This window comes from Danio rerio, chromosome 15 (genome assembly GCF_049306965.1).
Source record: "Danio rerio strain Tuebingen ecotype United States chromosome 15, GRCz12tu, whole genome shotgun sequence".
Classification (NCBI taxonomy): Eukaryota; Metazoa; Chordata; class Actinopteri; order Cypriniformes; family Danionidae; genus Danio; species Danio rerio.
The window spans coordinates 26,765,001-26,788,697 of record NC_133190.1 but is presented as its reverse complement, the minus strand read 5'-3'; the positions used below and the strand labels follow the sequence as shown (position 1 = coordinate 26,788,697).

At 34.3% G+C, this 23,697-nt stretch overlaps 1 protein-coding gene and 1 long non-coding RNA gene across 3 annotated transcripts in view; both read right to left on the bottom strand.

Moving 5' to 3' along the window:
- Positions 1-23,697, bottom strand: part of sez6b (seizure related 6 homolog b) — a 335,386-nt gene that overhangs the window by 227,724 nt on the left and 83,965 nt on the right. The gene's annotated exons all lie outside the window — the stretch shown is intronic.
- LOC108179305 (uncharacterized) lies at positions 7,012-9,774 on the bottom strand. The gene is made up of 4 exons (XR_001795875.4): positions 7,795-9,774; positions 7,507-7,594; positions 7,263-7,392; positions 7,012-7,146 (listed from the first exon to the last, which is right to left on the bottom strand). It is a non-coding gene; the product is annotated as an uncharacterized lncRNA (long non-coding RNA).

Genomic DNA, 23,697 nt, shown 5'->3' with positions numbered 1-23,697 from the left:
ATATATATATATATATATATATATATATATATATATATATATATATATATATATATATATATATATATATAGCAATGAACAGCATTGATTTCTAAGAACCATGTAACACCATGTGATGGATATTAATGTTTAAAATCCAGCAGTTCTACCATGGAACATTTTATAATTCAAATATATATTAAAATAGACATTTATAATAACATTTTTCAATCCTATTGTTTCTGCTGCATTTGTATCAAATAAATGTCACCGTGGTGAGCTTAAGAGAGTTTTAAATAAACAAAGATTTAAAAAGCGTTATTTTAATTCTTACTAGAAAATTGACTTCACATTGATATATGGTAAACAGTCTGTGTACAAAAGCAAAGCGGTGACATTTGAAAGTAGGAGCAAGCGTGCGATAAGGCTTATATGAGGTGCTGAGACCCTTGTGTCGGGTTGGAAAATCAGACGCGGAGCCTGAGGAAGTCCACACATGTTAAGCTTGAAGTAAATGAAAGTAGCTGAACTGATAAGCTGATCGATTCTCCAGATACACTGACCGGCAGATGCCCTTGAGTGATGTGATTTGATAACCAGCGTATTGGATTTTCAAGGTTCCTGATGAAAACAACCCTGACAAGCTGAGTCAGTCTGGAGGAAAACAGGTAACAATGAGAATAACAGAGACACTTTAGAGGACGATGAAGAGGATGCTGGACCCTCAGACATCAGAGCATCTGGTCATCATTAATGTTTGCTCTAATTGTTTAAATAAAAAGCACTTAGCTTTTTTAATGCAGATATATTTCAGAAAGCATCTGATGAGTAATAAAAAAGTTTTAAAAAGAAGTTTTAAAATGTATAAGTTCATAGTGAGGCTCATAATCAATTTTGACTAAGTAAGCTTATCAGTACACAAAACTGCTCGAAAATTGTATCACGACACTCAGGTTATAGAATGATTATCATTAAAAAAAACTGTGGACAAAAGCAGACTTAAAAAACATTAATAAAAATACATAAAATAAAAAATTACACATTTTTTCATTAAATTTAATAAAAAAATATTTGTTAAAAAATTTAAAATAAATTAAATTAAATTAAAAATTAAACTAAATTTCAATAAAATAAAAAATGTATAATTTTTTATTAAAATAATAAAATTAAATAGAATTAAATAAAAAACTATTAAATAAAAAAATACAATAAAAAAACAATAAAATTAAATATAAAAATTAAAATTAAAAATCATATAAATATATAATAGGTAAAGTAAGTTATAAAACAAAATAAAAAATGTGTTTTAAATAGCTAACTTATCGTATGAAAAGATAAATGAACCAACCTCAAACCTCCTCAAATAACTACAATCAGCTTCAGTATTTTTTTGTCTATTTTTTAGATTCAGTTTTTGATGTCCTTGCAGTCTGCAGAAGCATTTGCTGAATCGTTCTTTCATTTCTAACTCGAGAACAATGACTTTGTGCTCAGTTTGTTTGCTCAGAGCTCAGAGCAGACTTTTGTTGGCTTTGACCTGAAGCTTCACCTTCTTTCAGCCTTTTTCCACCCTTCTAAAGACGTTAATTTCTCCTCTAAGATTGGTAAACATTCCTTGGCTTGAAGCAATTATGTGAGGTATTAAATCACACCCTGTAGCGGCTCAGAGACAGAAGCTGTTGCGAAAAGGCAAATTAATTAACACGTCGTTACTCTGCCGTTTCTGCACTTATGAGACTCACTGGGGCTTCAACACACACTGTAAACGTATGGGGATTGCTATTAAATTCAATAACCCAGGACTGTCTCTTTACTTAACCTTTACACTGTTCATTTTGGAGGATGGATCTCATAAATTGTATTTTCCAGATAATCTGCTTTACGATGGAAACTTACCATTAATTATTTAGAAAATATTTATTTTTTGCGAAGTTGATAGAGCACTATACTAAGTGATGCACCAAAACTTATACGTCGTTTGCGGCATCGACAAATGTGCTAGCAGGATGTCAAAGTGAATCTGAGGCTGTAACTCTGCAATGCTTAAATATATTGACACTGAACTTTAGGTGTGTCATTGGCAACTCACAATGACCACAACACATAAATTTGGTCAAAGTGCCATCTACTGATTTTGTTAAAAGCTTAATTTGCAAACTCTTCCTAGAGTGTTTGCCGAAATACCGGCTCATCGTCAGACCATCCTGACCAAATCGTGTGAAATTCGTGTCCATAGGTAAAATGTTTTTTGTTTACGGCACTGACAAATGTGCTCAAAAGTGCTCATTCTGCCTCTGGGCTACTTTGGTCTTTTCGGGCTCTGAACTGCTTGGCCCCTTAATTGCTGCTTGCAGCTATATTTACTATTATTAGTATTAAAATATATCAATAATTTAAATAGATTAGAATCATTTAATTGTCACAATCATCATCGAACTAGTCCATACAGATTGCTGGAGAACTACAAATTTGCCACCAAAGAAACTACAAATCCTGTTATGCACCAAACACCTACACCTGTTCCGGTTCTTCTTTGATTACACACAGAGCTGGGAGCTGCTCAAAGACTGATTACATGGACCATATATACAGCACACAAACACACAGACTTTGGTGAGTCTTGTTATCTGCTAATACTATGACATTACGACGTGGTTTCCTTATGTAGTTGGCAGTTCATTCCGCTGTGGTGACCCCTGATAAATAAAGAGACTAGGCTGAAGGAAAATAAACGAATGGATGAACAAAACAAAAAAAAAGAAAATGAAAATGCTTTCCAAATATTGCTGACAAAAAAAAAACAAAAAAACAACAGGGGCTTCGAATATCCGCAAAACCCACATCATTACAAATCTATGGGAGATGCCATTAAATTCAATAACCGAGGACGATTTGCTTCTTTACTTAACCTTTTCGCTGCTAATGTTAGAGGATAGATCTCATAAAATGTCATTATTATGGCCTTTCGCTTCATGATGGAGTTACAATCGAGATGTTTCTCTTCTTCCCACTCGGCTGTTTCCACTAAAATATCACTTACGCTCTAAACGTCCTTGTCTTCGGAGCCCATCAGAGGATGTGTGTTTAAATCGGAGGCATAAATTGGGGTGAGACTGTCTCTCCTCAAGCAGGGTGGCGTCCCAGAGGTGCTAATGGAGGCGTTAGGGTGAGTAATGGCCCACACCACCCTATTAAATCATATTCATCATTATTTCCAGTGACAGACTCAAACGACTTCATCTACTCAAGCTAACCTTCACTATCCCAGCATCTCGAAGTTTAACTTGAGGCTTTAAATGCAAGTTTCAGAGTTTTTCCTGAGTGAAAACACCATACAAAGCTTACAAATACTTGAAGTCAAGGCTGATTCCAACCATAAATCTTCCATTCTCTTAAGGCTGGACAATAAAATTGATAACAAAAATGTTAAAGTCATACAGATTTTTTGGCAACCTGAGAATGTCTGGAGGTCTAATTTTAATGACCAGAAAAGTCAAGTAAATTAAAGTGAAATAACTGTATAATAAAGATGTTACATGATTTTAATATACTGTACATTTCATATAAATGGTATGTAAAATCATTGACAGAAAAAATTTAAATAAAATATCATTTAAAATTAAATTAGATAAAAAAATAATAAAGAAAAGAAAATTAAAAATGTAATGCGTTTTTTTAACAAAATTTTAATATATATATTTCTTCAAAGAAATATTCAAAGGAATATGAAAACAAAGGAGTATTCAATGTTGCTGTAATGTCAGTTTAGGCCACACAAAAATCGATCATCTCTGTCTTTCTTACTAGTTATAGCATCAAATAAACAAAATACTTTTATGATAAATATAATATTATTAATATTACATAGTTTTATTTAAAATTTCATTTGAAGATCATGGATTGCAACAACAAATAAAAGAAAAGAAAGTAAAATAATAAAAAAAAAATAATAGTATTAATTTTACATCATTTTTAATACATTTCATGTTACATAAAATTACTGAACGAATTAAAATAATAAAAATATAATACATTTTTTTCTTTGTCTTCAATGTTACAGTAACCTCAATTTAAGCCACACATAAACTGATCATATCTTAGTCTTTACTACTACCTATAGCACCAAATAAACAGACAACACTTTAAAAAACTATATAATACATTTTTATATAAATGTTATGTAAAATCATTGACCACAACTATGAATAAAACGCTCAGATGAATCGGCCGGTGATCGGTATCGGCCGATAATCACATTTCATGACTTGATCGGTACTCACCAATCTCATGAACGCAAATGATTGTTTACTAGCTTACAAGCAGAGGAAGATTTATAGGTGTGCATTTTAACTTCTCATGCATCAAATATTTGCTCCAAAGTTTTCTTTTTATTAAGGCATGTTGAATTATCCTTCCATCATTTGCAATGTTTACAAATTGCATTGTAAGTCATTTTTCTTTCCATTTAGTCTGTTTTAATAATTTTATTACTGTTTAATAATAATTTTAAATGAGATTTTAAATGAGGGAAAATGTGCTTTATGCAATGAATCGGTACTTTGAGCATTCCTAATATTAAAATGTTTAAAACAAAATAAAGAAATATATAACACCAAATAAAGATGAATGACCACAAGATATGCTAAATGAAATCAAAAAACCTCCCTGAAATATATAATTTATCACAGTCACAAATCACCGAACAGATTTCATTAAAACATTGTATTTGAATAAATCAGTCACAAAAATAGAAATGTTTCATTCACCTCTTTGTTTTGTTTTTGTCATGTTCTGACAGTAAAATGCAGTTTAACCACATTTAGCTGAGCAAAAATTATTCTTTAAACTTAAAAGAACTAGAGATGAGATATTAATTTGATCAATATTAATGGACAAAAACTGTTATTATAATCTATTCTTGTAATCCAAATTTCCCAAACTTCCATTCACAGATCAAGAAACAACTCTCATCCTCCAGGACTGTGAAGAGATTACCAGATTCTAGCATGTAGCAGTTGCCTAATGTGTGGAGTTACGAGATCATGTGTAAATCTGCTGTAAATAAAGCGCAGAGCCCCAAATGTTCACCACAGAAGCCATCCAATCCGACTAGCTCCATTTTGCTTCTCAAATTCAGACATTTCCGACCTTGCTTTTACAAGAAATCCTTGAATTTTTAAACAAATCCCAATTATTAATTCCTTTTGTAAGAATGAAGAAAACAGCTGACTGTAGAGTCTGCTATAATGTATGCAGGATTTAATGTACAGTCAGATAAATTGTGACAGTGTGGTGTTGCATCATTATGAGTGGGTTTATTTTATATGAATGATTAGCTGGATGTATAATCCTATTTATTATATGACTTAGCCAACCAGCAAATAAACAGACATGAATCATTCAGAGTTCTCATGTTGTTGAGCAAACCCTAAACACATTTTGACCAAAAGTATATTTAAAAATACGGCATCAAATATCTAGAGTATTTAGTTTTATAATAAAAAAATATATTTTATATTATGTACTTTTTGATCAACTAATTCCACATAAATTGTTAAAATAAAATAAATTATATATATTATTATTATTATTATTTCAGAAATGTTCAAAGTATTGAAATGGGCTGTATTGATAATTTCAAGCCACACATAAATCAATCATCTCTGTCTTTAATACTAGTTATAGCACCAAATAGACAGAAAATACTTTTATAATAAATATAATACTATTAATATTACATAATTGTATATTATAAATTCCATATAAATGTTATGGAAAATCATTGATTAGAATAGCAAATAAAATAAAATAAAATAATTTTACAATAAAAAATGTTGGTGCAATAAAATGCAGAAAAGCCCAAAATATAAAAAATATGACATCACATATCTACAGCTTTAAGTTTTATCATTTAAAATTTTAATTTTAAATTTAATATGTCCAAACATATTTACACATTCATAAAATACTTTTGAATGCTGCTTGTTCCACATTTGTTCTGCATTTTGGGGGTACAATTTTATTGTTTCATGTTCAATCCACTTAAATTTGTAAAAACAATTGAGTTACCTTTATCAATTTGTATTGAAAGAACATAATGAATTGTGTGGAACCTACACAGCAAATTCTGGTCTTTGGAATAAACTCCCTGGGAGTCAAAATCAACTCAATCTGAGTGTACATGCGTGACCATCAAATGTACTCCCATTCAGAGTTAAAATCACTCTGCTTTTGGAGTTGAATTTTAACACATTTTTTTGAGTTAGATTATAACACTTTCTGGAGTTAAAATTGTAATCCTACAGAGAGTACTTTTACATTTGGGTATAATATAAACTCCTTACCAATGTTAAAATGTAACACTTTTTAGAGTTAAAGTGTACTTCAAACAATATATATATATATATATATATATATATATATATATATATATATATACATATATATATATATATATATATATATATATATATATATATATATATATATATATATATATATATATATGAAAATGACTGAACTGATGCAATACTCTTTACTTACTGCTTTTATTCATGCAAATCCACACATTAGATTTAGAATTTCCATCGATGTACACACTTTGAAATTAATTGTCATCAAAGCATTAAATCTAACAGCAAAACATTTACAATTAATATATGTTAGCAGCTAGTGCCAACTAAAACCAATGGCTTAGTAAAATTGCATGAGACAATCAACACATTACATTATATAAAATTAACTTCACAGGAATCAGAAGCAGCAAAAAAATATCTTGTCATACTCCTTAATCACAGTCAACTCTGCTGGCTTTGAAGTTAGAATTTGCTCGATTTTTCTGAAACGAAGAAAAAAAAAAGTATTTAGGAAGATAACCAAAATTAATATTTTTTTAACAAAAAAAAATTATTCTAATAACTGTGTTTATACTATTTTTTACTTTAAAATGCATTCATTTTGTAACGTTATTTTGTAATGTTTACGGTATAATATCTATGTATATGGAAGTTTAAAAAAAACTTACATTTTTTTGGACACTGCCCATTAAAGGTTGAATAATTTGAGATCCAGAATCACTGCGGCTCAAACTGCTTGACACAGACAATGTATCTGTCAGACTTGGGGAGGAGGGCACTTCAACAGCCCCTTGCTGCAGGACAGTCAAATCTGATGAAAAAACAACAACAACAACACGTGTCAGCAAATGGTTCTGAAATGCACACTTTCACTCTGAGTCATGAGACCAACTTTCAAAATCTATAAAAATGTTCTTAAATATCTACCATCATTAGTGTGGATGACATGTTTCTTTGGTTGTTGCAAGTTCTTGAAATACATCCTCATCCACCTCTATGCTATGGTCATCTGTGACTTTCGATGCTGTATCCTCTGGTATCACAAACTTGTGCTGGACTACAACATAACAACAATGTATAATTTATCAAATAAATTTCAAAATGACTGTTATTATTATTATTATTATTATTATATATTTTTAAAAATACTCTTTGTTACACTAAAACTCACCCGCACTGAAAAAATCCAAGAAACAATCTTCTTCCAGTTTAATATATTTTTTCTTGCCTCCAAATTGCACTTTTATCAGCATCGTGGCCTGATATAAAAAAGATAAATGTTATTTAACAACTTATGTTAGTGTGATTGAAAATGTAATGTAAATATAGCTGAAAACAGCATACTCTCACGGTCACGACTAAATCATGATACAATCCAAAACATTTCATGAGCAATATTACACATATTAAATCTTACAGACATAAAGCTCTATTGCTGGATAAAATATATTGACATTACCTCGTTGTGTAAGTTAGCCTATTTGAAATGTGAACAGCAGGTTTCTCCATCTGATCAAGTAGGCCTACCACTTCTTTTTGACAGCAGAACACACATTTTTAGAAACGCAGAGGAAGAAAAGATTATTAGCTAGAGTTAGCTTGTTCACATCCACAACATTTTTTAAAAAACTGCACAAAACAGCCACATTGGAAAAGCTAACATGCTATGCTAAGTTAGCCACATGCAGTCACTAGCCTCACAGTACAAAATGAAACAGCTACAGCAAAACACACTTCTGCTACAAAACATCCAACATTTAGAAAAAGCTTTTAGAATTGTATAACAATGCACTTTTACCTACCTCACAACGAAGAACATTACTCCATTTCTCATGTGCTGCTCGGCAGAGTTGTGTAATGGCGGACTTTCTAAAAATTTAACTCCAGTAAGGAGTTAAAGCACGTTTCTGAACACCAGAGAATGAACTCCAGAATACAACACAGCAAGGGGTATCCCATAACACAAAATTGTGTTAAAGTTTAAAAATAAACTCAAAAAAATTAACTCTTTCACACTTTTTTGCCTAACTCCTAATTTTTCAACTCCAGAAATTTGCTGTGTAGCATTTTATTACAGTTTATAAGGGAGCATAACCATTTACAACATTTGTAATGTAATTTAACTTGAAAGGTTATACATAATATTTCTTGAGTTCCCAATCATCAAATAGGATTGAATTTTAAATAACTACGTGACCCTGAAAACTGGAGTATTATGTAACCAGTATACTTTTACACAATAAAATAGCATTCTTAGTTTACATGGTTTCTGTTTAGCTCTGAATGTCATAATCCACTAGATCAGGACAGTCCCACAGCGCTGAGGCATCTCTGTTGCTGTCAAGGCCTCATATCCACTGAAGTTTGAGAGTGGGATCAGTGATGCAGGCTAAGATAATGTATGAAGTCACAGTGTGATCGATGATGGCGTGCTAATCTGCTTGTGAGATACTGAGCCTCACATTCGCTCGTTCCTCCGTTCGCTTTGTTTGAGGATCACATTATCTCGCAGTGCTTATTGCATCAAGACAGAGAGCAAAAACACCATAGTGTCTGATTTTGTAGTGAAATTTCAAAGGTCAGTGATGTTAAGATTTTTGGTTTCTCAATGTGAACTTGAGAACTTATTTAGAGGAGGATTTAATTAATTACACAGGGTAGATCAATTACTTTTATTTCATACTTTGATGTAATTTTACACATTTAGACTATATAGAAGGAGATAGATGAGATTGGGATTCTATGGAGTTGGGTAATTGTTATAGTTTTTTACCTTTGTTCATTGATCTCAATGTAATGCTCAGCCATAATTTAGAATAGAGAAATTCAATAAGAAATTTTATTAAAAAAAAAAAATTTCAATAAAAAAATATTTCACAAACCTCATATTTACAAAATTTTTATAAATGATAATAAAATACTGTGGAACATATTATAACCCTAACGGCTATTCCAGCCTAATCTCATGGAAAATTTAACAATTTTACATTTTTTCAGTTTAGTGGCTTCAGTAGTTCAAAAATGTATGATTTTAAAAAGGAGGCTTGGCACCCAACCCCACACTAAATCCACCCATTGTTTGGGGATGAGCAAATTGTACTAAACTGTACGAATGAGATTGTTCAATTTCATACGAATTAGCCACTAAATCAAAAAGTTACAAATTGCCGTGACATTGTGTTGGCTATATAAAATGTTATTGAAATGGAGAAATCATCACCGCTTTAAGACAGCAGTGTCTAAATTTAAATCTATGCAGATATGATGCCAACCATCAAAGACTTTGAGGACAACACATACACTTAATACACTTTATTAAACATGTACACATGGACATCACTTATATACAATAAAATTGCATGTTAACTATTACTGCATATATTAACATATTTGATTGCAACTTTTTGCAACTCAATTTAATTGTAATGCCATAATGTGCTTCTTTTGTAAAGCAGCTTTGAAACAATGATTATTGTAAAAAGCACTATACAAATAAAACTGAATTAAATCTACTGTAATTTGTGAATGAGTTGAACTTTTTCAACTAACCTGTTAGATCATTTTGCAAACCATGTGTGTGTGTGTGTGTGTTCAGAACATGATTAGGTTAATTGACAACCAAATTAACCAAGTTTGTATGGGAACTTAAAAGCTGAGTTTAGGGATGCACAATGTTGGCATTACCGATGTTGGCCAATAAATGCTATTTTTTATATTATCGCTTACTAGTTTAATATTAACATTTTATTTAAAATATTGTTGCTAACTTAATATTATCTTTAATTAGAGTTTTGATCATTGGCTTCTGTGATGTCGCAAAAAAAAAAGCATGTTTATTGGCCAATATATAGGTTTATAAACAACCTTCAAATATAAAGTGTTATCGGTTATCTGCATCAGACAAAATTTCTCTATTGGTGCATAGCTTGTAAAAGTATCTAATTTTAGCATTTTAAAGCATTTTCTCCAATCTTTATTTGGTTTCTGGATATATAGTATTTTTAGCTTTTTAGTTATTTAACATCCACTATTTACTAATTTGCTAACACATGTTTGGATAAATCATGACCATGAAGAGTTTATTCTGTCATTTTAGTTAATCAGAGCCACATTAAAATAATGTTCCCTCATTTTGATTTCACTACACAGTGTAAAATTATCAAACAAACGATTTGTGTTAGGACAAGATGAAGGAATTAAGTTAACTTAATAGTTTTTACAAATTTATGTGGATTAAACGTAAAACATTTGAGTTGTCCTAAAAAAAAACTAAAGGATTGCATTGTTTAAGCTTATATTATTTTAGTAGTTACAAACAGCAAACATCATTTTTTGAGTGTAAGAAAGTACTAAAAAAATTACATGGCCACAATTTGGAGGATCAATTGAGTTAAAAAATGCTGATGTATTTGTTAATTCGCGCTTCCGATATACAAATTTTTAGTCACGAACAGGGCTCTGTAGTTCAAACGCTCTGGGGGGAATAAAAAGAAGAGTTTTTTTTTTGCTACAGTATATCGCCTAGTCCTAATTTCCAAGCTGAACACACAACCAGCCCTGACATCCAGCTGGAATAAACTACGCAATCCTGGAAAGAGATTTTCATTGAGCTGCTCTGCACTTCATTTGCAGCTGACACACAGAGACGCCACACTGCTGCCTTTGATTATCCACATCTCCTCCCTCCGCTGTACCCCTGACCTTGTGCCGTTCACCCTCTGCATACACAACATGCCTTCTGATGTCTATCAGATCACTGTTTACGCCTCTGCCAGCACTCAAAGCGTTTACATGGACAACAATATTACACTTTTAACATGATTAAGACCATATTCAGATTAAGAATCTACCATGTAAGCAGAGATTTGTCATTACCTTAATCCATCTGAAGCCATATTTAAAGTAAATACAAATGAAATTAAGAGGTTGAGTATTGGTGTTTTAGTCGTATTGTTGGAATATTTAACTAATTAAATTGTCTGTTCAATAAAAAAGTCAGGAGAGGATTTTCTTCAATGTCAAAATATTAGTAATTTATTAGGCACAAATGAATGATTCGATGAACAGAATTCTGGTAATCTTCAATGCAATGCAAGAATTACATTCCGAAGATGCGCAACAATTTTACTTTATATTTCCTGACTCAAGAATTTATACACAGCTGATATAAACAGGTGGAGTGTAATGGAATTCGTCACTTGTCAATCATTCTCCAGTCCTCCAGCAGCTGCACCCAAACATACTTCCTCCTCTTCTACGAATTCTCTGCTCAACCCTTAATGCATAAGCCTTCTCAACTGCAAATATTCTGTGCTCAGTTTCAACCCATCTCTACTCGCAGGAAGAGCTAAGCTCAATTTTAGACATTCAGGCCCTTGCATTTCCATCAGCTCCATCTACTTCTAAAAAAATGCTTCATTGGTATGCAAGGCATATCACACTCAGAGAAGTTTGGTTAATATATCCCCTTAAGCAGTCCAAATGTTTAATGAAAAGATAATAAAATAACTATATTCATTCATTCATTCATTCATTTTCTTTTTAGTACATTAATCTGGGGTCGCCACAGCGGAATGGACCGCAAACTTATCCAGCACACGTGTTACGCAGCGGATGCACTTCCAGCTGTAACTCATCTCTGGGAAACATCCATACACACTTATTCACACGCATACACTACGGACAATTTACCCTATCCCATTCTCCTGTACTGCATGTCTTTGGACTGTGGGGGAAGCCAGCGCAGCCGGAGGAAAACCACGCGAATGCAGGGAGAACATGCAAACTCCACACAGAAAGGCCAACTGACCCAGCCGAGGTTCGAACCAGCGACATTCTGGCTGTGAGGTGAAAATAAATATATAATAAAAAATAACTTCTTGTTCAATAGTCCTATAGAGTAGACATGCACAAACCTTAAATCATATCATTACTGTAGTGTAATTGTTAATGTAGGACGTTTGCTGCATTTATGTTTTAGGATTCACACACTGCATTGGTCAACAGTTCGACGGCAAACAAAACACCATATCACAACTTTTTGATTTAGTGGCTGATTTGAATAACTTTGTACAATCTCTTTTGTAAATTTCAGTACAATCTGCTCAACACCCAATGAGGGGTAGGGTTAGGTAAGAGGCTTGGCCGATACGTCTCTTAAAAATCATATGTTTTCATATGAATGAAATCGTATGAATACATATATTTTAGTCACTTTTCTGATAATATGAAAAAAAATAATTATGTTTCCTCTGAAATCAGGCTGGATGTTCTGGAGTAAAGTCTGATGGCATAATATAAGGACGTAATGACATGTGCCAATCACTGAAAAATAATAATCAAAGACAATTCATTCAATTTACTAAGCGAAGTTTCACAAACTAACTTCGAGAGGAGCACGTGATATGATCGACTACAGCTGATCCTTATCGCTAATCATTAGCTAGCCTCTTAGACCATTCCAAAACTACTATAAATATCTTGCCAAAACTTCATTCCCTATCTTCGTTTTGGAAACTCCAAATCTTCGAGCTCTAAATTGTCTTATCACCAAGCTCAGGGTTCTTTCCCCCGAGCTCAGGGTTCTGATGGAATTGATGGACACCAAAGGCTTATTAAAGAGGTTTTGATTGTAAATGACTATAAAAACACTTCAGATCAGCAAGTGCCATGCATTTAAACTGAATGCATTTCCACCTCAGAGATTTACACCTACAGTACAGTTCTTATATCCAAGCTTGACCCAGAGCAGGAGTGAATCCATCCTTGCAGGTCCCGTTTCATTCAGTCAATATTTTTTCTTTTCTGCTGCACAAGTAGAAGATGCCTTATTTAATCCCTGCTTACATAGTTAATGACACACTGGGAGAAGAAATGTAGGATAAGCTCTTCTGCCTTGGCTTTACTGTAATAATACCAGTAAATATCCACAAAATTCACTAAACTGCTGCTGCATCAATTTATTTCTTCTTTTTTTTACATTAATGGTCAATTTGTTAACATTGAGTAAGGCTTTGGGTCAAAACGGTGGCTCAGTTGTTAGCACTGTCGCCACACAGCAAGAAGGTTACTGGTTCGACTTCCAGCTATAGGTCAGTTGGCAATTCTGTGTGGAGTTTGCAGTTTACCCCATGTTCATGTGGGTTTCCACAGGGTGCTCCATAAACAAAATAGGCTGTGGTGTATGGGTTTGTGTGTGAATGTGAGAGTGTATGAGTGTTTTCCAGTACTGGGTTGTGGCTGGAAAGGCATGCGCTGTGTAAATTATATGCCGGAATAGTTGATTGTTCATTATGCTGTGGCGACCCTTAATAAATACGGGACTAAGCTGACGAAAAATGAATGAATGAATGAATGAATGAAAATACAATGAAATAAAAATGAATCACTGTCAGTAAATTCTAGCTGAATTAACTTATTTTGGGGAAAATCTGTAAGCATCGAGAGCTGAAAACTAAAAAAAAGCATTTTCTCCCTCACATTCTTTTGTTGTTGTTATTGGTAAAAGTGTACTCTAAAAGAGAAAGCAGAGACTTTGACTGAGTCCTTATCTATATTGGAAAAGCATTTAAAGCTTTTAAAAGTGACTGAATTCCAGATCAAGATTACCAACTCATCAAAGATTTAAAGTGCGGGTCTAAAGCAGCTAAGTGACCTAATTACCTCTAATTTACCAGCAGATCACACAGCTTCTTAAGCAGGCAGATTGAACTTTGGGTTTCCTAAGGAACTCCCCTGCCTCTCATCTAAAGATAAAGCAATACAGGTAACATCGCATTGATTTTCAAATCAGAACTTGTTCTCTGTGTTTTCTTCGAGTTGAGCATCAGATAAAGACAGCGTGTTTCTACTGTAGTGAGTATCAGATTGTGTTTGAAACTTGCTGCAAGCCTCTGAAGAGGGAGGAAATTCAGGCTCTTTCAACATCCTCACAATTATAATTACAGCCTTTCTGGCTTTCAGCTCTTAATCCACGCCACTACAGGATTTGCCTTCAAAACTGATGAAGACACAAAAGTGTCAGCCAGAGATAAAGCAGAGAAGTCTGGGATTGGGGATATAGAATAGAAAGGAGGTTGAAGCATGCTTCGTTTAGACTTCAAATATGGTACAACATTCTCAAAGCTAGTGTTTTATCTGTCCCATATTCCCCAGCACTTTGGCTAATTATCTCAATTATTAGCGTTGTTTATCTGTTTGGGTAAATATTGCAGTCAGACTGTATTTACGCCACACATAAGCCTTTCTCACACATAATTGGCCTACTTTTCTGAGGTCAACAGGCAATTTAATACACCGCTCTGTATCTGTCAGGATGAGACGGGGCCTCGCAAATTCATTAAAGCGGACAATTTCATTAAAATCCAACCCAGTCTCATGACAAAAACATGACAGTGGTGACATCTTTGCAAAATGATATTATGCTGCTTCTTGTATATTTGGAAGCAGTTTGAAGGTGAAATGTCCAGTGAGTGGCACTAAGTTCAGTTAATTCATGCATATATATTGACAGTTAGAAATAAAATGGTCAATGATTGACACTAATGATAGCTTCAGACAACAATATATAGTCATTTCAAATTATCGATTACACATTGTAATGTGTAAAATCACGACTTGCCATCTGAAAGGGATAGTTCACCCGAAAATGAAAATTTTGTCATCATCTACTCACTCAGTCAAAACCTCTGAGTTTCTTTCTTCTGTTGAAAAAAAAGGAGATAACTTGAAGAAAGCTGTAAATCTGTAACCCCTGACTTACATAGTAGATGTTATTCCTATTATGGAATTTAGAGGTTACAGGTTTTCAGCTTTCCTCAACATTTTCTTTTGTGTATAACAGAAGAAAGAACCTCAGACCGGTTTCCAACCCCCATGAGAGTAAGTTAATAGTGAGTACATTTTCATTTTTGGGTGAACTACCACTATAAAGAACATGAAATTGAAGTTGGTTTTAAATGCAAAACAAAAAACAAAACAAAAAGAAAACTAAATATGTGGGTTTTTAAATCGCATTTATATAAATATGAAAGTTTCACCAATCTTAACACCGGAGGGGGTCTCTATTGAAAGAGTAAACAGTTCTAAATATTTGGGCATATAGCTTGATGAATGATTGGGTTTTAATATTCATATTAAAAATCTCATACAGAAGTTCAGACCTAAATTAGATTTTCTTTTTCGTATTAAGATGTGCCTTCCTTTTGACGCAAGAAAAATAATTATCCAAAGCTTTTTTCTTTCAGTGACAGATTATAGAGAATTAGTTAATATGCATGCAAACTTGTCGTTATTAAAAAAGTTGGACAGTGTATATCATGCTGCAATACGATTTGTGACAAAAGCATCTTCACGTACCTACCCATCAATGATACTTTTAACAAAATGTTTGGTTGGTTTTCTCTGAGCTAAAAGAAGAAAAATGCATATGCTTCTATTCACCGCTAGGGCATTTGGGTAAATTGCCATCTTCTATTTGCAAACTCAAACCAATTGAGGAAACCAATTGCAACAAACCAATCGAGTTAAAGAAAACTAATCCTATGAGTACTGTGAACTTACTCCATTTAAGTTGAAGTAATATATATTTAATTAACTGGAAGAATCATGTGAATGTTTTGTATACATCTTAATATGTGGTAAAATAAAAGAATAAATAATGGAAAAGATGGAACTAATGACTAACTTTCAGAAAACAAAAGCTGAAAAAGCAATGCAGGTATGTGAAATGCTCTAACTCCAAAACAATACAGTAAACAGACAAATAATCACAGACAACAGAATAAACAGAGAACAGAGTGAAGACATCAGAGACTAAGCTTTGTATTGACTGTCTTGTCATCAGAAAAGCAACCTCCCCCAAAAAGAAAAGACAACCTGTCAGTGGACACACTCCTCGACAGCACAAAGAGGACAGTATGGAGTGTCAATCTTCCAGAGAGGACATCTCACTCTAAACTTGTATGGAATAGTATGAAAGATAGAAAGAGTGGTATAAAATACCTCTTTTATAGTTTTTAAGAATTTTTTTTGTTATTTTTGTCTATTATGACAGGACAGTATATAGACCTGAAAGGGAGAGGGGGACCAAGAACTCAGGACATCCGCAGGTATATACAGTACTACTAAATGCTACATAGAATATGTTGGTGCAATGTCAACTAGACTATTAACACAGTTTACCTTGTTTTTGCATGGCTTTAAAATCGTATTTTGTAGAATCGTATTTCAAAGGACTCGTACCTGAGCACTTCACATTAAATGCAGTGATGTCCTATGTACGAAACTGAGCAAAAATATATTACAATACTAATCATACAAAATACTACAGTAAATGCACACATACAGTATGTCAATTTAGGGATACTTTGATACCATGTTTTTGGAACGATTCTTAAGAAATGATACTGATCCAATACTATTATAAAATTGTGATATTACAAAACACATTCATGAAAATAGTGGAAAAAGTTTAAATACGTTCACTAGCAGTATTGCCATTTCCACCATGTATTAACATGCATTCAAATGTATGTTGTGTGGCCACTTGCGCTAAGATTTTTCCCAAGGTCCTTTTGCCACACGTATTTTCATCACTTCAGATTTTTCCAAACAAGTCCCATAACAATCATACCTTTTGTGTCTGTTTGAATGCATTTAACCACAGGAATCGGTTACACTAAGGGTGCTTTCACACCTGTGATTTGATTCATTTGTTCCGAAACAGGGATTCAAATTTTTTCATTGTTGCACATTGTTCTTGGTGCGATTCGCTTTCACATGACAAAGTTTCTAAACTGACCAAAATAGCTAAAACAAGTCACGTGCGAGTTAACTCTTCTTACATTAATCAGGGTTTCAGAGTTTATTTTGCAGAGTCCCGCTCAGTTGTCATGTGTCCTTATTTTAATTTTTGACGATGAGCAATAAGACAATATAAGCGAAAAGCTGTGCTTTCATTTTGAATGGTGACACCCTCAGACAACGTCACTAAATATAGAGCAGAGGTAAGACTTTCTCATACACAGCAGTTAGCTTATGCATATCAGGCTTTACATTATAGAGAAAAATAACAAATAAACTACTGCACATCAGCCAAAGTGATAAACGGCTCTCGTTAATAGTTCAGCATGCTTTACTTTCGTATTTTACACGAAACACACAATTACCGGTATAGGAATGACATCTCGGCCTTCTCATTATTTTCTCTTCATATAGCCGTATATATGCCAATTGCATATCCATAATACATTGTGATATGGCCGGGCTCGGATCGTATCGCTTTCTTACTTCAATCAATCTGATCCAGAGTTTGTTTCAATCGAGCTGAAACCACCTCATACAGGCAATCTCTGAGCAATTGTTTTAGCACGGATTCGAGCGCGATTGCTGGATTCACATATACCAAACTAACCGCGCTAACTGGGCAAACGAGACAAAAGTCTAGGTGTGAAAGCACCCAAAAGCAGACAAACTGTTAATCCTCCATGGATATAAGTTATTGCTTTACTGGTTCTAATGTTAATTTCAGCTAAACATTGCAACTACTTTTTTTGTATTGGTAAATCTTTGAAGTTCTGAAAAATAAATAGCAGAGTTTTTTTATCCAATGAGGCTGAGTTGTTATATTATAAATTAGGGAGCGACTGTAAACCACAGTAATAGTCGCCTTAAAACTCCAGTTCTGTTTTTCCCCCTTTAACTAATTCTCAGCACACAAGCAGCTCGAATTCACAATGAGTGACACTGGGTGGCACATCGGTACAGGCTTTTAGCCATCTCAGTGAATACAAGGAGGATCTGAGCCTAAAAACAGCAAAGCATTGAGTTAGGAAAGTGTTTTGTCTCAGGAAATATAGGCGGCTTAATGGGATTTTACGGTTATCCTCCTGGGGTAGATACTGCAAATCTCCTCCACACCCCTGCAAGCAAGACCCAAATGATAATGACTCGACCGATGCGAGACTCTAGCTGTACTCAAAGCCTCACTTGAGCTGTCTAAGCCAAACTTCCAGCAGTATGCTTTATGCCAACATTATGATCGTTATGAATCATTACAGAAGCGTAAATTTTAGAACAACAGCATAATACATCATCATCGATCCCATGAGGGTAAAAGGGAGAAATCTTTCAGAGAAGAAAAAAAGAATCAATTGCCACCATTCTGAGAGCTTTGTTGTGCACTACCTCCCATTCACTGAATTATAATCATAATTTATGTTATTAACAAAAACACTGTAGGAGTTTTTCTGGTTTGTGATTCTTTACAAGAATTGTCCATTTAAACGGAGAGTTGAGTAGAACCATTTTGTCATCTTTTACTTTTCCATGTGTCATTTCAAACCTGTGTGGCTTTTGTTCTTTTGTACAACTAAAATAATAATAATAATAATAATAATATATATATATATATATATATATATATATATATATATATATATATATATATATATATATATATATATATATATTGCCTTTAAACACAGCAGAAAGCGTCTGCTTCAGACTCTCATGAACAAAAGAAAGACTGTTTGCCGAGGCATTGGATTAAAGCTAATGATGTGTTAAATATTGTTCAGTTTGTTGCACCGACCATTTGTTTCGCTACGATGTGTTAAATATTGTTCAGTTTGTTGCACCGACCATTTGTTTCGCTACACAAGGTATTATCATAAGCCACAGGTATTAATTTTGTTTTGCCTGTAGGTGTTTTTTTTACCCTCAAAATGCCAGTAGATGATGACTTGCATTTTATAAATCACCATGTCAGCTACAATAACAATAACAACAACAACAAAAAGCACCTGCATCTTGGATATCCTGAGGGCAAGTAAATTATTTCTGAGGGTTTGACGCATTATTTGAAAACCTAATTAACTAGTCACAACAATTACTGCACATGTATTGTTCAAAATCTCGTTGATTGGAATGCTTTGAATAGTGTCATCAGATAGGTGATAGATCACTTCACTGGGAACAAATATTAACAATTTACTAAAAAGCCATACCTTCTAAAGCCAGTGAATCCAGAGGGATTTATTAATGAGAGATTGATTTCCATGTCTGGAAGTTTGTTCCTCGTCACTGTCGCCACTGGCTTTGGGACTTGTGGAGTTGTGCATCATTAAATTTGCTCTTCAGTGTTTGGGCTTTCAGCAGTGACATTTATATTACACTGAACTGAACAAAACAACTCTGAAAACTGGACTGAAGCAGTTTCAATTTGCTAGAATTTCTTCTATGTTAAGTTGCTTGAACATAATGTAAATGCTAAAATCGCAAAAAAAAAAATGTTTACTTGGGAAAAAGATTAACATTTGTATACAGAATGAAAGATATATATCATACTGCATGTTAGCTTGCTTATTTTGCTCAAGTGCGTGATCTAGTTAAGTTCATGCTCTCGACGGCCACTTTATTAGGTACACCTGTCCAACTGCTCGATAACAGAAATTTCTAATCAAGCAATCACATGGCAGCAACTCAATGCATTTAGACATGTAGACATGGTCAAGACGATCTGCTGAAGTTCAAACAAAACTGCTTTGTTAAGCTGTCAAACTGGTTGTTTGGTTGCCAGACAGGCAGGTCTGAGTATTTCAGAAACTGCTGATCTACTAAGATTTTCACGCACAGCCATCTTCAGGGTTTACAGGGAATGGTGCGAAAATGAGAAAATATCCAGTGAGGGGCAGTTCTGTGGGTGCAAATGCCTTGTTGATGCCAGAGGTCAACGGAGAATGGCCAGACTGGTCCCAGCTGAAAGAAAGGCAACAGTAACTCAAATAATCACTCGTTACTATCGAGGTATGCAGAAGAGCATCTCTGAATGCACAACATGGTGAACCTCGAGGAAGACGGCCCACAGCAGCAGAAGACCACACTGGGTGCAACTTCTGTTAGCTACAATTCACACAGACTCACCAGTTAGACAATAGAAACATGAAAAAAATGTTGCCTGGACTGATAAGTCTCGATTTCTGCTGCAACATTCGGATGGTAGGGTCAGAATGTGGGTCACCAACATGAAACCATGGATCCATCCTGCATTGAAAAATTGGTTCAGGCTGATGGTGGTGGAGTAATGGTGTGGGGGATATTTTCTTGGCACACTTTGGGCCCATTAATACAAATTGAGCATTGTGTCTGTCAACGCTACAGCCTACCTAAGTATTGTTGCTGACCATGTCCATCTCTTTATGACCACAATGTACTCATCTTCTGATAGCTACTTCCAGCAGGATAACGTGCCATGTCATAAAGCATGAATCATCTCAGATTGGTTTCTTGAACATGACAATGAGCTCACTGTACTCAAATGGCCTCCAGTCACCAGATCTCAATCTAATAGAGCACCTTTGGGATGTCGCATCAAGGATGTGCAGCTGACAAATCTGCAGCAGCTAAGTGTTGCAATCATGTGAATATGAACCAAAATCTCTGAGAAATATTTCCAGCACCTTCTTGAAAGCAGTTCTTAGGGGATCTAACCCAGTACTACAAAAGTAAGGTGAACCTAATAAAGTGGCTGGTGAGTATGTCATATTAAGAAGAAAATATTCTTCTAACCATAGGTCATGGTCTTCATCTATGGAAAACAAATAAAGCTACTTTGGGGGAAAATTTGTTTTTATGTTCACCCAGTTAAGGTTAATAAGCGTCCAAAAGTTGTTTAATGTTGACAATCAATGTACATGAGAAAAAAGAAATGTCTAATTTTGTTCTGTGTAAGAAAGTAAATACAAGAACAAATTTTTGATTAAACAACCCCTCTAAAGCCCAAACATTTTACAAAAAAAATAAATAAATACATATCAGTGAACTTATGCTTTATCTTTTTAAACATTTCCAATAAGTAGCTGTGTAAATGATTGGATTTCCTCTGTTTGTGCTTCACCGAGCAATGACTTGTTGGGCGTCTCTGCTTGGCTATGCTAATTAAAGCATTAATGCATGACTTCAGGATATCCGCTCCAGTGAAGTCTCATCTCATTATGTATATAGCGAGTGCTACAGGGTTCCACTTCCCCCTCTATTTGTTTGCTTAACATGCCTAAAAATAAGACGGCATGGAGCCCTGGCTGTACACTTCTCCCTTTCTGCCTGCGTGAACTTGTAAGAGCAGAACGTTCATTGCTGGAGAGCTGCAGTGATGATGATGATAAATTATTCCCCATTTTCGTGCCTTCTCGGAGGAAAGACTCTGGGATAGATGGGGCTCACGTCGCCCACTGACATCTCCACTTCTCTCTGGGATTAGCAGAATAGCACTACGGCCCTGCCTGGACGCGACTGGCCTGCTTCTGCAGCTTAATCCTGCTGACATTTCAATGGGCTCCATTCCTGCTCAGGCCCTTTTGTCACACACAAAAAAAGATTAATCATAAGGTTGTCGCCTGGCAGTGGTTCTGGGTGTAGTTGAGGTCTGCTATGCACTGTATTTCTGTTTTTCAGAGGTGGTTTCTGTCATTATTTACCACCAGCGAGACCAGAGAGGCAGATTAGAAGTGGGTCGGCTGAGAGATATTCTTAATAGAGGCAGATTTCTCAATCGGCTTTGCTGGTTGGTGATGGGGGGGATGGGGGGGGGGGTGTAAGATGACTTACTCATATCGTCAGTCACTGCCGATGATTAAATTCAGCGGATGGGGGAAGTGACTGAACATAAAGATGCATTAGACAGCAGATGTCAGCGGTAAAGTGTGCTGGGGTACAGATGTGTGACTATTCATCTCTAAAGGGCGGATTCATTTTAGCAAATAATTTAAGGGAGAGTTCAGGCTGATATTAAAATTGTGATTTAAGGCCCCTTCAGATCAAGGTTATTAACTGGAATAAAGGGGTAAAGATGGTTGAGAAAATTGTACATTTTAAATAATAGAAGGTTATACAGTTTATTTTTACCAATGGCACAGAGAAACAATATAGTTGTGATTTTTCTTTTGTTTTGATCAGCTTGCAAATTAAAATTACAAACACTGATGGCCACCCATCTTTAAATATACTGGGCATTTTAACCATTAGATGACAATATGTGCAGCCTGCACATATTGTCTTTCAACATGTGTCCATGCATTGGCATGTATGCTAATATACCACATTTTCTGCTAAATAAATTGCAAAGGAATATATTGTAATGTTTCATAACTGCAATGTATTGTGTTGCCGTCTGCTTTTTATTTAAAGCACACTTTTTTTTCTCCAAAACAAGAGTGCACTAATCAATTTAAGCAGTTTTAAGGGGTACATATAACACTGTGTGACATTGTTTACAAGCAGTTTTTTTTACGTATTTCCATTACAGCTGCACGATTCTGGCTAACATGAGAATCACAATTTATTTTGCTTAAAATCAAGATCATGGATTTTTCATAATTCTGTAGATGTAAAATAAAGTTTTAAATGAGTAGGCTATTATTGTTATTTCTCAAACACATGGTAAAGGAACAATAATGATATTAGGCCTATGTTTAGGTCTACTGTTGGTTACATTGCTAAAAAATTTTGTATAGACTTAAAATGGTGGATTTGAACGGACTTTAAATATGTCCTGTTTGTTAATTCACAGAAAAGTGATAACATCAGAATATAACTATTCTTAATTCTAAAGTTAAGTTATTATTTTTAAAACATATGCTTGTCAATTGTCATTGACAACATTATTAGACCAATTTTTACTGGTAAAATGAAAAAAAAAATCAAATGCTTGTCGTAACTCTTCATGACTCTATCATAACTCGAAATGCGATATGGTCATTTAAATGATGTATGTACTTATGGTTTTACTTTTCACTGCCGAGTGCGGCTCATATCATGGCTGCCATCACTTTGAGTTTAGTTTGCAACAAACTGAACATTATTTAACATTATTTTTAACTGTATTACTGTTATTTACAGCCTATGCAGGTTCTGTTTACTAAAGTAGACATCATTGGCTGCACGGGCGCGTCCTCTCGGTAGTAAATAAACAGAGTGTCAGCTCATGTGTGATTTTGGGGCCGCGAATACATCATTACATATACTGTAGACAGAAATTACATTTTTAGCTGAATTATACCTTATAAATACAGTATGTCAAACGTTTTAACCCCATTTGGAGGTCTCCATGTTTCTGCAGCTGCTTTGGTTAAGTTGCACTGTTTACTTCAACATAGGACTACCTTCTGATGTTCATTTGTGTTGTATTGTACAACTAATATGTACTGAACAGAATCAGAACACAGACATTTGTGCCTTATTTTGGTGACAGACACAAGGTGTAAAAATCTCAAACAATACTGCACGACAGTAAATTTCCCCACAGGTCAAAACATGTTACTGCAAACCCTTAAAATAGGTCATTTGAGAAAAAAAAAAAAAGTAG